Source organism: Rhynchophorus ferrugineus, unplaced genomic scaffold (genome assembly GCF_030347505.1).
Source record: "Rhynchophorus ferrugineus isolate W39M unplaced genomic scaffold, kcgeb_rfMv2 rfM2, whole genome shotgun sequence".
In the NCBI taxonomy this organism is placed as follows: Eukaryota; Metazoa; Arthropoda; class Insecta; order Coleoptera; family Curculionidae; genus Rhynchophorus; species Rhynchophorus ferrugineus.
In genome coordinates, this window is record NW_027472581.1 from 5,106,361 (window position 1) to 5,123,940 (window position 17,580).

The following is a 17,580-nucleotide window of genomic DNA, read 5'->3' on the forward strand; positions in this document are numbered from 1 at the left end:
TTAATAATAAACCACAACTGCATCGAATGGACGGACGAGGTTACTTCAAGATCAAGTTTATTTGCATGCTGAACAATAAGACCTATGTGCTTGTGCGCAATACAGCTTCGGTTGCGGTCGAGAAGGGATTCCGAGACGGGGTTTTGTATGGTATCGATTTAGTTGGACGGCTTGCGTTCGTAAAGCGGATATGCTGGGAAAGTACACGATATCCGAATATCATACGATATTGTCAATGAACATCCTCTTAAGATTAAAGAGATACGCCTATTGTTTACAAACTATTTTATCTTTCCATAAAAAATTACATCCTTTTTCGTAACTATAATCATTAACTATGATCTATTTTTACACAGCCACAAATATAACGTATCAATCCATGCTCCACAAAATCAAACGTAACATTGTTCTCACAGCAGACCTTACCAAGTGCACAGAGTAACAGCGATTGTTGAAAGGGCATTCGAAGAAAAAAAAATACTGACCTGCAATATTCCTGGACGTCTCACAAACTTTTGACCGAGTATGGCATTTGGGATTAATCCACAAAATAAACAAATCACTACCGTGGAAATACTATCGACTGCTGGGATCGATATATTGTCGAAAGAAGATTTATTGTCCCATATAAAGGGGCATTCTCAACACTTACACCTATTTTGGCTGAAGTTCCACCGGGTAGTGTCTTGAGACCACACCTATATCTGCTCTGTATACAGCTGATATCACAACAAGAGAAGTAAAAGTATTTGGAACATTTGTTAATGAATTAGTTTTAATTCGTATATTAGTTATAATCAGTTATAATGGCAAAAGATGTGAAAAAGTGGTCAACAAGATCTACAAATGGACTAAAGACTGAAAAATACAGCTTAATAGCCCCAAATCTATCCATATTTATTTTGCGTTGAGGCGAAATGACAAAAACTTAATTATATCACTTGACGGATACAAATCGACAAAAGATTGGAAAATTCAACTTAATAGCTCCAAATCTGTCCACGTTAATTTTGCATTAAGGCGAAATAATAAAAACTTAATTATATCACTCAATGGATGCCCGATTCCTCAAGCAGAATCAGCAAAATACCTTGGAATCCATCTTGACGGTAGATTAAATTGGAAGCATCACGTTAGACAAAAAGCAAAACACATTAGAACCAAAATAAAACAACTATACTGGTTAGTCGGAAGATACTCTCAACTTGATCTAAAATCAAAGAGGTTGATCTATAATACAATTATAAAGCCAATTTGGACCTATGGGGTGCAAATATGGGGTTGCACTAAAAATTCAAATCAGTTAGTCATACAGCGCTGCCAAAACAAGATTCTTCGATTGATTACCAATGCCTATCGCTATGTAACCAATGAAGAACTGCACGATGACCTGGAAATCAAATGGATTTGCGAAGTTGTGCAGGATTTCAAGCAATACAACTGCTGGACAGCGCACAGAATGTCAGGAGATTGAAACGAACAAATCATACGAACTTGTGTGAACATTTAGTGTGTATTATTAGTGTAAACTATAGCTATAAGTTAATAATTAATAAATAATTGTAATTTTATAATTGAGGAATACATACTGATGTATTTTCTCGCACTCGTCTTGCTTGTTAATTAATCCAAGCACATAGGAAAAGTAGTAATAAATTAATTGTAATAATAATAATAATTAAGATTGTACTAAGCGTATCTAATAAAGATGTTATAAAAAAAAACTTGACGGATGCCCGATTCCTCAAGCAGAATCAGCTAAGTAACTCGGAATATATTTCCACGGCAGATTAAATTGGAAACAGCAGATTAGACTCAAAATCGTGAGATTGCTTTATCAGTCAACAGTAAAGCCAATTTGGTCGTATAGGGTACAAATATGGAGTTGCACTAAACTATCAAACCAACTAATAATCCAACGCACCCAAAACAAAGTTCTACGAAGAACTGCACAAGATCTTAGAATCAAATGGATACACGAAGTGATCCAATATACCGCCCTTAAACTTGACATAAGTTTGCTAATACCAAGATGGAAGCAATACAGCTGCTGGACAACCCGCAGGAAACCACAGGATTGAAGCGAACCAAACCACATGAACTTGTTTAGTGTATTTTTAACTGTATCTTAAGTAGATTAGTTTTGTTTTAGTTTGGGAAATACATACTGATGTATTAATCCCCTACTCGCCTTGCTTGTATATTAATGTAAGTATAACAGAACAGTAGTAAAAATTTAATTTGTAAATTAAGATTGTATTAAACATATCTAATGTAAGACGTAATCAATATAAAAACAGTGGATTTTAGTCACCAAAGTATGGAAGTTATAAATACGCAAGAAATAAGGATTAATTAATTTATCTTCTCATAGATTATTTAATCTAGATATATATGTAGGAAGACTCATCGGTCCTACCTTAGCCTCTAGTGTAATAATGTTTATGTTTGTGTAACACTACCCAAGATGAAATAGTTTGAGTGAGTTAGTTGAATGAGTCTGTGTCTTATTCTGGTGTTACCCGAGGATTGTATTACTTCGATATATGAGAATGGAGCATGTTCTCATGTCGCCTTGTTATTCTCTTGATTTATCGAAATCTATTGGCGTAAGTAATCACTCCTGTAGAATCTGTGTGCACCTCTAATAATTCTCAGTAATTTGTTCTGGAATACTTGTATTGCATTTATATTACTATACAACGTCCATAATAAATTCCGTATGACCATATAAGTTTCAACGCTTACTTGTATCATTATATATTGATAATTGTGATTTTTACTCCAGTTCTTTCCTTTTTTATTGTTGCTTCCAGCAAGGTTTTGCATCAAGATTAATTTCAGCATAACTATCTTTGTGATATTAGTGTTGGTCCACTCTGATTATACCTGAAGTTGATAATGCACAGATTTACTTTCGATAATTTTTAATTTCCGGGTGTGGGTCCTATTATTTATATTGTCCCTTGCCTGTTGTAATTTTTGTGTAGCTGCTTCACTATTATCTTCGACAGCAAGACTCGCACTCTCATCAGCAAATGTGATATTTTACATGTGTGGCGTATCACATATGTAGAATAGGTAAAAGATTGACCCCAATACACTTTCTTGTCTTACACCTGCTGTAGCTTCTATTATTGTAGAATAGGCTTCCTCTTGTTTGGCTCTAAACATTCTGGCAGTAATGTAAGATTTGTGTCTATTATTTCGGTAACACTTTCTGTATTTTCTGGAGCTTATCAACAAGGCAGCCATGCAATGCATGCATATAGCTGAACATACCTTTTTACCTTCATAGAAATTTATTTTCCTTTGGATTGTTTGATGGATGAAATATTTTAACTGAGATTGTATAAAAAGAATACGATCTACGTACATTATATTTAATAACTTTAACAATAAAATAAAATAATAAAAGAAAACAATAAAATATTGTGCGAATAAATATTTTTGTGCTTTGAGAATGTTTCGTTTAAATACTAACTACAATCTAAATAAATTTGTTCTATTAATCTTTCTTTTTTTCATTTCCCCACTAGAGAAAACTAGAGAGCACAAAATATTTTTTGGATTTGATGCATTTCGTTACAGATATTGCGATATTCAAGATCCAAAGATCTTTAAAAATACAGATTTCATACATTTATCCAACATTGAATACCAAAAGGAGCCCGATACTTGAATTTTACATGAGTTACAGTTAAAAATAGGCATAATTTCCATTTGTGAATCGTTGAGGCATCAATAATTATGGGTGATGGATAGTGGACATGATCATGATCAACAATAATGTGCGAAAAATAGCATCATCGATGCCCGGATAACTTCACGAATGGTTGCAAAATCCTTATACAAGCAAACAAGGTCCTAAATCTGGTGAGATTTGAAGGAAATTGTTCATCAACTGTTCGAAGCTAGTCAAATAATTAATTCGACTTTCTACTGTCAACATTTCGAATAGAAAACAGCCGATAGCATTTTCAACAAGACCACACATATATTCAATGATTCGACAAAAATTGAAAGAGATTGGTTGGGAAATATTGACGCATCCACCGTTTAGCCACGGCCTGAACCCTTACGAAAACCGAATCATCCAGTCTTTACAAAACTCTCTTAATTATGCAAAACTGGTTTCAAAAGATGTATGTGAAAATTACTTGGTTCAATTTTTATCCCAGAAACACAATAAATTATACAGTACAGTATAATGTTCTAAAATTATTATTTTTTTGTGAATGAATGGCGAAATTTATTTTCAAACTCCAATTAGTCTTTTCGTTGTCTTTACGCATCGTATTTAACCCTAAATTTTTTAGCCTGTGTTTTATCTTAGAGTGTTTGAATCACATTCAGACGTAATTGAAGTAGATGAACTTTCTTGAATTTTGCGTTGCATAGAAATGACAAAAACCTAATTACACCGTCTAAAGGATGCCCAATTCCTCAAAAAGAATCAGCAGAACATCACTCTCGATAGTTGGTTTACTTTAGACAGACATTAGCTCGAGAAAAATATCAGAGTAAATTAGATTGAAAATACTTGAAGATACCACAAACTTGACTTTGAAGATTAAGTAGATTGTATTTTCAGTGAGTTACAAAGCCTATGTGGCCTTTTTGGGTGCAAATATGGAGTTGCAAAAAACATTAAACCGACTAGTAATCCAACGCTACCAAGATAAAGTTCTTCGTTTAACAACTTCAATAATTAACTCATGCTTATGGCTAAATAACCAATGAAGAACTGCACCATAATCTTGAAATCAAATGGATTTGCGAAATTATCCTAGATTTTGCCTTCAAACATGATGTAAGTTTACCTAATATAAATAACATGGAAGACCCTTTCATTTAATTAAGAAAGATCCTGTTCCTAATTAAACTCTATCGAAATTAATCTTTAACCACACAACATCAAGAGCATCTTAATTCTCATCTTCGAGATAGCTACTGATTTCGCAATAAATAAACAGCAGAAAGTGTCGCGATAACAATATATACGTTACATTACTGTTGGAAACTATCGACTGGTAATTGATTAGATTTTACTATCGACTGTTTCAGTCGCTATTTTTGGTTCAAGTGATTTTACTACTTTTTATCAGTGACTGTTTCAGTCGTGTACTTTTAGTTACTATTTTTGGTTCTACTAGTTTCATTCGACTGATATTTAGCGCTCCGGCTGTGTCGTCCTAGCCTTGCCAACAATGTACCCAATTTATTCTTACATAAATTTGTATGTAATATATATATTTTTATCATTTTTTGATGGATTCCTTGTATATAATAATATAATGTATATTTATATAGCAGCATTTCAGAACGATATATTTCAATATAGTTAATATAATAGTACCCTAGTAAAAGAATGAAATTGTGAATGATAATTAGTAAAATACTTTTGACTATTTTCATGGCAATATTAGGTAATATTTGGATTACTCCCTCGATTTTTGTTGAAAAATATTTCCTTTTATAACAAATAAAGCATTTATTTTATTTAAAAAGCTCTAGTAGTCATTGTGCGTTCATTTTTAATTATGTCATGAATTAGTTTTTATTCTCTATGATTAGGTATATATTTAATTTTTATTTAGTATTTATGGTAATTGTATATCTTTAGTTTTTAGATTTTGTTTAAGTTCTATTGTATTGTCTATATTTATTATAGTATTTTAATTGAAAATAGCAATCAATATATTAAAATACGATAAAACATTTGTGGGGTATTATTCCATTCCATAGAAAAATTCCAGTCCTTTTTATAGATCTCCAGAACATTCAAATATAACTCAATATATATGAAATTATTACTTATATGCTAATAGTAGTCAGCAATTATTTTTTTACATTTCTTTTTTAAAATTAGTATTGAAGGAATATGTACATCTCCGTCGTACCATCGCAAAATATAAGCACATTTAATATTAACTGCTCCGAGCAATTATCTCCGTCCTTTCCTCTCTCACAATTTATATAAGAAATGGTTCGTACATCTTCGTCTGACATCACAAATTGAACAAAACAGTCGAACCGTGCATTTGATTGAAAATAGTAATTACTATTTTTAATCGCTAGTTTTTTGACTATCGACTGTTTCAACTGTTTTCAGTCGATAGTTCCCAACGCTAGTTACCATATGCGCCAGTCGTGATTTGCTTTATGCCACGCCATTACACGCAAAAGACCAATTAAGAGAGACCGTCGTCATTATTTGCGTAAGTCCGGGGAGAGACCAAAAACTAGAAGCGAGTGACTTTTTGTGAGTTCCGCTGACAAGGACGCCGGCAATCATCTCGAATATGGAAAATGGTCTCCTAAGCAATCAACGGATGTCGATAATGCCTCGCGAGGCAATTATAAGAGATTTTTTTCCTCGTCGTCCTACGAGCAACCTGTTAACGTTATTAGTTCGGTCGATCCGGACGAACTCTCCTAATGACTGTGTTCTACACCGTGGACTTTTAATTTATTCCGTGTTAAGCTTGTTTTATTGAAATCTAATTTTCGGTGCTAGATAAGATACGCGACGGGCACTATTAATTTTAAACAGGTTGGATTTATGAAATGCGAGAAATTATTCTTAATTAGATTTTAAAAAGTCGTAGTTTTAATAAATATTCATTACCACATGATATTCGTATTGATCTGAATTTGATACTAATCTAGCAATAAGGACCCAGAATTTTTAGCGTTCTAAAATTATTACGTGATAACATTCATTTCTGACAGTTATCATTCCTTGTATATAAAAACAATTTACTTTAGGCTCTATAATTTTATAACAGGTGGACTGAAAATTCATTACCGGTTTTCCAAGAGATATCGCTAGGCTTAAGTATGCAATGTTATGATTTGACACATATATTATTTTAATCTACTGACATCAAGCTTCATGAAGCTATACTTGTTATATTTTACGAAAACAACACCGTTATAGATATATACCTCTTTGAAAATGTCAAGTAACGTGCCTGGTAACGTGCATTTGTGACACGTATTAACAGATCAATTAAAAAGTCTCCGGCCTGATACATAGATAGCGCTACTAGAATTAAATCCATATGTTTTTAGTTAGCCCTAACTTTAAAAAGATGCGTGTATAAATTTGACAGCTGCCGAATCATTAGTTTGTGAATTATAGCGTTTTAAGTGAAGCAACTTTTGTTATTGTGAAAAAAATGGATAAAAAGGAATTTCGTGTGTTGATAAAATATTTCTTTTTGAAGGGAAGAAATACAGTTGAACTTGGCTTGATGCCGACTTTCCGGACACTGTACGAAAATCAACCATCAAGGATTGGTATGCTAAGTTTAGACGTGGTGAAATGATCACCGAAGACGGTGAACGCAGTGGATGTCCAAAATTGGTTGTTACCGACGAAAACATTTAAAAAATCCACAAAATGATTTTGAATGACCGTAAATTGAAATTGAATGAAATAGCAGACACTCTAAAGATATCAACTGAACGTATACATCATATGATTTACGAATATTTGGGTATGAGCTCTGTACAAAGTGGATGCCGCGCCAGCTAACTTTTGACCAAACAAAACGACGAGTTGATGATTCGGAGCAGTGTTTGAAGAATGACCAAGCGTAATAAAGAATGGATGAAACAAGCTTCTATCATTTCACTCCAAAGTCCAATCGACAGTCATCCGAGTGGACTACACACAATGAACCCGCTCCAATACATGAAAAAACAGACGACTGGCAAGTTTATGGTATCTGTATTTTGGAATGCGCCTAGAATAATTTTCATAAACTACCTTGAAAAAGGAAGGACCGTTACATAGCGTTTGAAGAACGAAATCGCCGAAAAACAACCGCATTTGAAGAAATAGAAAGTGCTGCTTTACAAAGACAATGCACCGTGCTCAAGTAAGTGAAAACGTCTGGGAAGAAATTTTCGTCGAATGAAGAAGTGATCGCCGAAGAATTTTGAAGCAAAGGAGAAATCGTACTACAAAAATGGTATCGAAAAGTTGGTTGGATATATTTTGCACTAATTTTACCAAAAAAATATATTTTACGAACGTAGAAAATCGTAAAAAATCACCGCACAAAAATATTCACGATTCAGTTCTATTTTTTGTCGAGACGAAACTTTCAACTAAATATAAAATTAACAAATAGCGTCCGTGCGGAAAAACGTTCTGAGTACGTATAGCGTCAGAAATGTCAAACTTTACGATGGAACCGTTAGATGGATTCACTGAGAACCTAACAGTGTTGCCAATTCCCGAAATAAATTGTGACCCTCGTATAGGCAATTCTAAAAGTTTTTCTGTAAATTTTAACAGTATTAACCCTCATTTTAGATTTAATTAGTCAATGCATTTCTTATTATAGCGTTACCGAATATTGCAAGTAATAAATATGTTAATTTGGGCATCAAGAGAATTAAAATAAAAATTTCAAAGAATATTAAACTAAATTTTTTGCTAGACTATACCAGCTTTTTTTGAATAATATTACAAACAACTTTTAAATTATAAAAAGCCGTTAAAATTATATATAAAGCAGTTAACTCCTCATTAATCAACATATCATATTTTCTTGGAAACTATTTATAACCAGATTATATTTTTTTAATGGCATATACATATCACCAGTAATAAAAGTATTAGTTACTATATAATTTTCTTAAAATCCGAAATATATTTGAAAAATTAATTGCTGATCATTAACATAAACACGGCTGATAAATCAAATTACCATTGAAATAAAAAACAATAAATAACACTCACAAAATACAGTAATAATTGAAAATTAGTCCTTCGCTAATTGATTATTAATTAGTACATAGTTAAAGAGCTCAATGACTAGCTAACTATTTTCGTTAATTTGTTTATAGGATATATAGGTTAATTAATGAATAACCAACATAGCGTCGTCTATATTTGGCTCTTAATTAAATCTGCTTTCATTAATATCTAATTTGAGTTTATTTTTTCTGTCAAAACAAAAGAAATTATACTTGGTAATTGGGGTTCGAAATAACATATAGGATTTCGTGTGAATTACTGAGAAATTCTATGATTTATTTCTTCCGGTTAAAAGGTCCAACAACAAATGAAACTGTACTTGAAAAATTTCCTGATGACAGGGTTATTATCGCCATTTTATCTAAAGCTATAGAAAAACTTTCTATAAGTAGCAATATAGCAGTATGTATTATGCAATTAAAACAAAGCTGCTTAAGCTAAAATTAAGAGGAACACTTATACTGCATAAATTGTGTAGTACAAATTCGTGTAGTTTGGTTCACTTCAATCTTCTGATTTCCTGCGTGTTGTCCAGTAGCTATATTGCTTCCACGTTGTTATGATTTAGTAACCTTATTTTAAGTTAAGACGAAATCTTGTATAACTTCGTATATCCATTTGATTTCGATGTAATCGTACAGTTCTTCGTTCTTTACGTAGCTATAAGCATTGGTAATTAATCGAAGATCTTTGTTTTGGTTGCATTGGATTACTAGTTTATTTGATTTTTAGTGCAACCCCATATTTATGCCTCATACGTCCAAATTTGATTTATGATCAACTAATAAACCAATTTCTTGGATTTTAGGTCAAGTTGTGTGTATCTTCCGACTAACTAGTACAGTCGATTGGTTTTGAGTCTAATCTGCTCTGCTTTTTGTCTAACATGATGGTCCAATGGATGGTAACATGGTCCCAAGACACTACCCTGTGGAACTCCAGCCGAAATAGGTATAAGTGTTGAGAATGCTTCTTCACGCGAGACTCTAAATTTTCTTTTGAAAATATATAATTCCAGCAGTTGACAGTAATTCCGCGATAGCAATTTGTTCACTTTTTAGAATAACACCAAATGCTATAACTGGTTAAAAGCTAGTGAGACGTCCCGGAATATTACAGGGCAGTAATTATTTTTCTCGAATGCCTTTTCAGCAACTGCTGTCACTCTGTGCTCTATAGCATCCAACACAATGACACCATACACAAAGTATGGTAAAACATTATAAGCAAAGAAGAACAGTGAGCAAAGCCTAAAGTTAACTGACAGAGGCCGAATATTAAAAAGGATTGTGACCAGACAACTCGAGTGATTCTGCATCAACAAACATTAATGCGGGACCTACAAAGTAGGTGGTGCAACAATCATAAAACATGGACACTTGATGATTAGAAGAATGGTCCAACGAACCTTAGTTTATATGGATTCCTTCAAACGGCCAAGATTATGTATAGAGAACCCCAAAAGAAGTCTGCGATGAGCTGTGGGACTTCCTGCTGTAGCCAAATGTGAGGGTTGGTCCTTTCACATGAAATGAGTATCCCGACATCTTCAATGATAAATTTCTTATTACAACTAGCATATTGCTTCCAAACATTCCCATAATCCAAGAAGATAATGCGCCTATACGTTGAAAACTATTCATACACTATTCCGGAAAGAATTTTAGCTGTTTTAATACCAAATAGTGACTTATGGTGACCTTATTAATAAATAAATATTGTGTAACTATCAAGGTATTCATATTATTTTGTCCATCCCCTGTGAGCCAAGTGTATCAGGTGTCCCCAGGTATACCGAAAAGTCTGGCGAAACAGTTAACAGTAATAGCTACTGAAAACAGATGATCAATTTGAACTATGTATTGATCGAATAAAGAATGGGCCTGAAGACACGGTAAAGTGATTTCTTCGGTCAAGGAAGCGTTGAAAACACTTGGATAAAACATATTATCGCACCCGCCAGACTCTCCAGACCTTACCCCGTCCGACTATCAAATTTTCGCATCAATGGGACACGCGCTTCCAGAACAGCACTTCGCCAATTTCGAAGACGTTAGAAAATGGCTCGATGAATGGTTTTGCTCAAAAGAGAGTTTCTTGGGATGGCGCCCATAAATTACCCGAAAGATTTTTTTTGATAACATCTTTTAGATATGCTTGGTACAATCTTAATTATAAATTGGATATTATAATTGTAATTGGATTAATTCACAAGCAAGACGAGTATGAGATAAATACATCAATATGTATTCCTCAATTATAAAATTATAATAACTTAAGCTATAGTTTACGTATGGCTTGGTTCGCTTCAATCTTCTGATATACTACGCGTTGCCCAGTAGTTGTATTGCTTCCACGTTAGTGTAATCTTCTTTCGTGTTTTAAGATGAAATCTTGGATAACTTCGCAAATCCATTCGATTTCCATTCTTTGTTGGTTACGTAGCGATAGGCATTGGTAATTAATCGAAGAATTGTCTTTGACACCGTTGGATAAATAGTTCGTTTGAATTTTTAGTGGCTAGAATTTTTAAATTGGCTTTACGATTGTCTGATAAATCAATATCTTCTATTTTAGATCAGATCAGATCATAGTTGTTTTATTTTGGTTCTAATGTGTTTTGCTTTTTGTATAACATGATATTTCCAATTTAATCTACCGTCAGGATGGATGCCGAGGTTTTTAACTGATTCTGCTTGAAAATAATTTTAGAGAATTGAATTTGTAATTCAGAAATGGTTCCTAAGTAGAATGACATTCATTAGGATCGAATTTTTGGCTTATATTTTCAATGGAAACAAAGGGAATTATACTTGTTAATTGTGTGTTCGAGAACCATTTCAAGATTTCGTGCAAATTACTCGGAAACGCCACAATCTAGTCCTCCGCGCTAAGTGGTTTCTTTGTTAAGGCGAAGAATTGGTAAATCTGGTCGCTGCTGCTTCTTCTGATCTTCCTCGCGGTTGTACGTGGCGCGCAACCTAAATCAATAATGCATGAGTCCATTAATTATTTATGATTGATCGCTCATTACGGTCCGACGCCGGTCGAGCTCATTTTAATAATAAAATGACCGGGAAAGATGGATCAGGTGGTTCCCGACCGTAAAAAATTAATTTACGCGTACGTTTTCTGCTAGAATAAAGACGCTAGGGCGCAATACGAAAAATCGCGTGACAGAATTCCAAATAAAACAGGACGACGTCGTTATAATTAATGTTTTTCGCATAGCGTTCGATATTCTGGCGTTATGGTGAAGGCGCGGTTAAGTCAAACTTAAAAACCAATGATTGTATGAAAATTAATTTACAGTCATCTAATTTAGCATGAAAATCTCTTTAATGGATATAATTTTCATTATTCTGCGATTATTTGAACGGAAATGACAGCAAAGAATATGAAATTGTCAAAAATCGTAAATTTTTGCTACTCATTTGAAAGCAATAAAAAAAATTCTACTCAATTAAAATGTATTTTTGGTATTAATGAAGTGAGAATACATGTTAAATTGTTTTAGAATTTAAGATTATTAATATACGAGGGTGGTTCAAATATGATCGAGAAAAATACTCCGACACGTTTATTTACTAAAAGAAAAATTATTCCAGAACATCAGTTTGGCTTTCGCAATAAGCATGGGACTATAGAACAAGTGTATAGACTTGTAAACAAAATAAACGCTGACCTAAATGCCAAAAGATATTGTTCGGCTGCTTTCCTAGACATATCGACTCAGGCTTTTGACAAAGTATGGCATACGGGCTTGCAGGTTAAACTAAAGAAACTTCTCCCTCATCCGGACTATCAGCTACTAAAATCGTATCTCACTGACAGACATTTTATTGTAAATCAAGGCGATGAACATACCGAATTAAATCCCATATATTCAGGAGTTCCGCAAGGTAGTGTACTGGGTCCAATACTGTATCTTCTGTATACGGCTGATCTGCCCACCACAAAAATAACTACTGTGGCAACATATGCAGACGATACAGCAATCTTAGCATCCCATGAAGATCCAGTCACAGCATCAATAAACCTACAAACCCACCTGGAGCAAATACAATTATGGTTGAAGACATGGCGCATTAAAGCCAATGAATCAAAATCCACGCATATAACGTTTACCCTGCGTAGAAGAACATGTCCACCAGTGAATATCAATCATCGTCAACTCCCCCAAGCAGAGCATGTTAAATATCTTGGTACGCATTTAGATCGACGCCTAACCTGGAAGAAGAACATACTCTCTGAACGGAAACAACTGGGACTAAAATTATATCAAATGTTTGGCTCACTGGGCGCAAATCCAAGTTATCATTAGATAACAAGGTATTGCTGTATGAGTCTATACTCAAGCCCATTTGGACATATGAAATTCAACTATGGGGTACCGCTAGCAAATCTAATATATCCATCATTCAACGGTTCCAAAATAAGGTGTTGCGTGCCATTGTTGATGCTCCGTACTATATTTCAAATAAAGTGATACAACACGATATTCCTCTAGAACCTATAACGAGTGTAATCCAACGTGTTTGTGTGAAATACTTCGAAAGAGTGTCAGTGCATCCCAATGTACTCGCTAATCAGCTAAATATGCGACGTGATAGTGAAGTGCGTAGACTAAAAGGTTTAACACCACCTGATCTGATTACTGGACATATGTAGACTTTATAATAAGCTTTAGAATAAGACTAATTAATTAAGGTAATATTTTATACAGAAGATTGCTTAATGAAGTAATTTTCTACATGCCATGTATATACAATATAGACAGAAGAAATACTTATTGCCAATAGGACAGATTGTGGACTCACGAAGAGTGATAAAAAAAACGTTTATTTACTATTGAAAAATTTTATGAAAATATACAAACAAATTTTATATATACAGATTTTCTAGGTATTCCCCTCACTATTTAAGCATTTTGTCCATGTTTCCGGAAGCTTTTTGATACGGGTATCGAAGAATTCCTTGGGCAACTCGGACAGCTATGTGCGCACGAACCTCATCGTCGGTGTTGATTCTTTGACATCCGAGGGCAGCATTCAGTTGTCCAAGCATGTGGTAGTCGCAGGGTGGTAAATCCGGACTGAAAGGGAGGAGGGGTTCTAGTACCCCTCACACTAATTCCGATATTGATAAGCGGGTTTCCCATATGTATTCAGAATATTAGAATAGTATGAAGCATTAATGGTGCGCAGGAAATAGACGTACAGCAAGCCCAGCGGGTCCGAGAGCACCGTACACACAACCTTACTCGCTGACCTGATTATCTTCGCTTTGACTGGCGCCCCTTCCTCCTTCTTCCTACACACTTTATCTTGCTATCGGCAGAGTTGAAAAAGTCTAAAATCCGTCCGTCTAAAGTGAATATTCGCGTTAAAAAACCTCCCCCCTCTTCCTCGTATCGCGTTAGCAAGCGGCGACAAACTTTCAACCGCGTAAATTCTTGCTCGAAGTTCAACAGTATAGGAGGAACACATCCCGCCGTTATTTTGCGATATTGAAGGCGTTCGTGGATGATAGACTCTACACTACCAATACTGATGCCTAGTTCAGCCGAAATGTCTCGAACATTCATACTACGGTCGTCCAAAATGAGTTGTTCAACGTGGCGAATGTTGTCTGGTGTAATGCCGGTTCGCGGTCGACGATCATGCGGCTCAGTCTCGACGGCTTCGCGGCCATCCTTGAATGCTTTGGCCCATTCGAATATGGCAGCCCTACTCAGGCACTCACTACAGAATTGATTTCGCAAACGCAGAAAAATTCCGACTTTTTAACGCCTTTCCACACTAAAAAACGAATAATAATATGTCGTGCTACGGCGGTCGGCACTTGACGTTCACTCATGGTCGTAGCACTTGCGTGAACCATGCCCTCTTGACGAAAACTATACCACACTGTTCGTATGGAAATGTGATTGTATAAGTGTTATTATTTCACCATCCCATTCTGCGTAAAATTCTTTCTATTGGTTGTAATTTTTATTAACCTGCGATTATTTGAATGAAAATCACCAGTTTTCACGACTGTATATATATATATATATATATATATATATATATATATATATATATATATATATATATATATATATAGAAAAAGTAGCATTCTTTAACTCTCAAATAAAAGTAAAAATCTCAAAATATATAAATTGTAAATGAAATAAAGATTAAATTGTTTTAGAAATAATAATTTTTAAAACATGAAACACAAACAGAAATCCCATCATATTTTGAAAACACACTTTTTATTCTGCCACTTAAAGATCACAGATTACATAAATGTTATTACTTCACCATCCCATTCAACGTAATATTCTCTATATTAGCGTTTTCATTAACCTGCGATTATTTGATGGAAAATCACAGCAAACAATATGAAAATGTCAAAAAATCGCAAATTATCACGACAATATAACAGGTCAATTGAAAAGTCCCCGACCTAACACATAGAAGGCGCTACTAGAATTAAATCCATATGTTTTTAGTTAGCCCTAACCCTCAAAAGATGCGTGTATAAATTTGACAGCTGTCGGATCATTAGTTTGTGAATTACAGTATTTTGAGTGAAGCAACTTTTGGTATTGTGAAAAAAAAATGGATAAAAAGGAATTTCACTGCCCATCAGAAAAATAAACCATCAAGGATTGACATGCTAAGTTTAAACGTGGTGAAATGAGCACCGAAGACGGTGAACGCAGTGGACCCCCAAAAGAGAATGCACCGTGTCACAGGTCAGTGAAAACGATGGCATAAATCGATGAATTAGGCTTCGAATTGCTTCCTCATCCACCGTATTCTCTAGATCTAGTCTCCAGCTATTACTTCGTCGAATGAAGAGGTGATGGCCGAAACTGAGGCCTATTTTGAAGCAAATCCTATTTTGGACAAATCATACTACAAAAATGGTATCGATAAGTTGGAGGGTCGCTATAATCATCACCCTTGAAGGGAATTATGTTGAAAAAAACTTTTAAAAAAATTGCCGAAAAAATGTGTTTTACTGTGGTAGGCCGGGGACTTTTCAATTGACCTGTTAGATGGATTAGGCCTCCAGGGGATAACACTACATAAAAACGCGCCTAGAACACTAGGTCATAGATGGTGTGGAGTAGAGTTCGATGTAAATATAGCAAAATAACTCTAACCTATAAATTATTGTGGCTGTAGAATTAATTGTAATTTTAAGTTCTTCGATTATATATGCATCAGATGTATTATAATGTCAAAATAAATGATGTTTGATAACGTTTTGTTTTATTATTTTATTTAGATAGAATATTATTTATGTCAAAGCCAAAATAAACTAAAAATCAGAGTTGATGCGGCAACACTGCCTCATTTTGACGTCTCATAAATTGAGATGACGTTAGTTTACTGCTACTATGGATAGACTATATCTAGGTTTTGTGAGCAAAATGACGGTATTTGAAAAAAAAAGCGAAAAGTACGCGATGTCTCGGCTCGACCCGAACCTGATCGGACAGGACCGAACCGGATCCGACGACATTCCAACCCAATTAAGGTCGTTTGGGGCTCGCGTTGCACCGATCGATCAATTCCGTCGAAAAACTAATCAGCGCCTGTCATCCGGGAATATGTCACGGCGACGTGGTTTTATGGTTCTCGATGTCCACTTTGGTTATCGAGCCACGGCCATCGCACCGAGAACCCGATCGAATTACCGGACTGACGTCGAACAGAAAATTCGTTTTTTGTTATCCGATTAGAGAGGTCCGGATTAATTGCTGGAGTGGAATCGAAACGGAATGAGGGACGCAATTATTTTCTTGGAAACGAGTAGACGGCGGAAACATCATTTCGGTATTAAAGATGACGTTCGCATAATATAAAGACATACAAAAGTAAGTGGACGTACCCATAAACATGTTCTTGCTATGCGACTATGTCACTAGGGGCCGCCACTAGAACTGCAGGTGTAGGAATGTTCGTCGGGTCGGTCGGTCGGTCGAAATGGGTGGCTGCCGCTGCGATTATTTATCAGAACACTCACTACTATTTTTGGAAGGAATTTGCACGGGAACTAAAAACACTGGTTGAATCAAAGTTGTTTATTTTAACTTACGATTGATACATGTGGTCGATGGGAGAATTGACAGGATATTAGGTTAAGGTGAAGGAAGTACGGTAGCGCTGTGGAAGTGGTACTGTGACAAGGGGACGGAGAAAAGAAAAGAGAGCGAGACGTCGTCCTGATGGTCTTTTATACCCTGGAACTGCATGGTACCAATCCACCGGCGTTGCCAACCTTTGTAGTTGTTGATGGTGAATTGGTGGTGGCCTAAAGGGTCGTGGCGGTCGCCACATAACTCCCCTCCTAGTGGAACAGCCGTGGAACGTACCTATATGTGGTGCAAGTTCCGGAATGCACCCGCAATCACGCAAACAAACGCCCGGGGACTGCTGATGAGATGGGGATCCCAACCTGAGCGAGGAGTTTTACGGGATCAGCTGCCATCGGAGCTGTAGCAGGACGTCTTTCGTCTTGAGGCGTTTAGCTTTGTTTGAGGGTACCTGTAAATGTGTTACGTGTCCGGTTTCGTGATGCGAGGGTGCTCATGTGTTGCTGGTATACATGATGGGCTTCTGTGGTTTTCGTCCATCAGGCTAGTCTCGTGGGATGTCGTCGGCCACGTGATGTTGATGAGTTCCGTTCATCGTGCTATCCTTCCATGCACGTATCAAGCACCTGTCGAGTGGCTTATGTTGAGTTGATTTACCTGTTAGGCACTTTGATCACGTCGGGGTCACCAATTGTAGGAATGTTCGTCG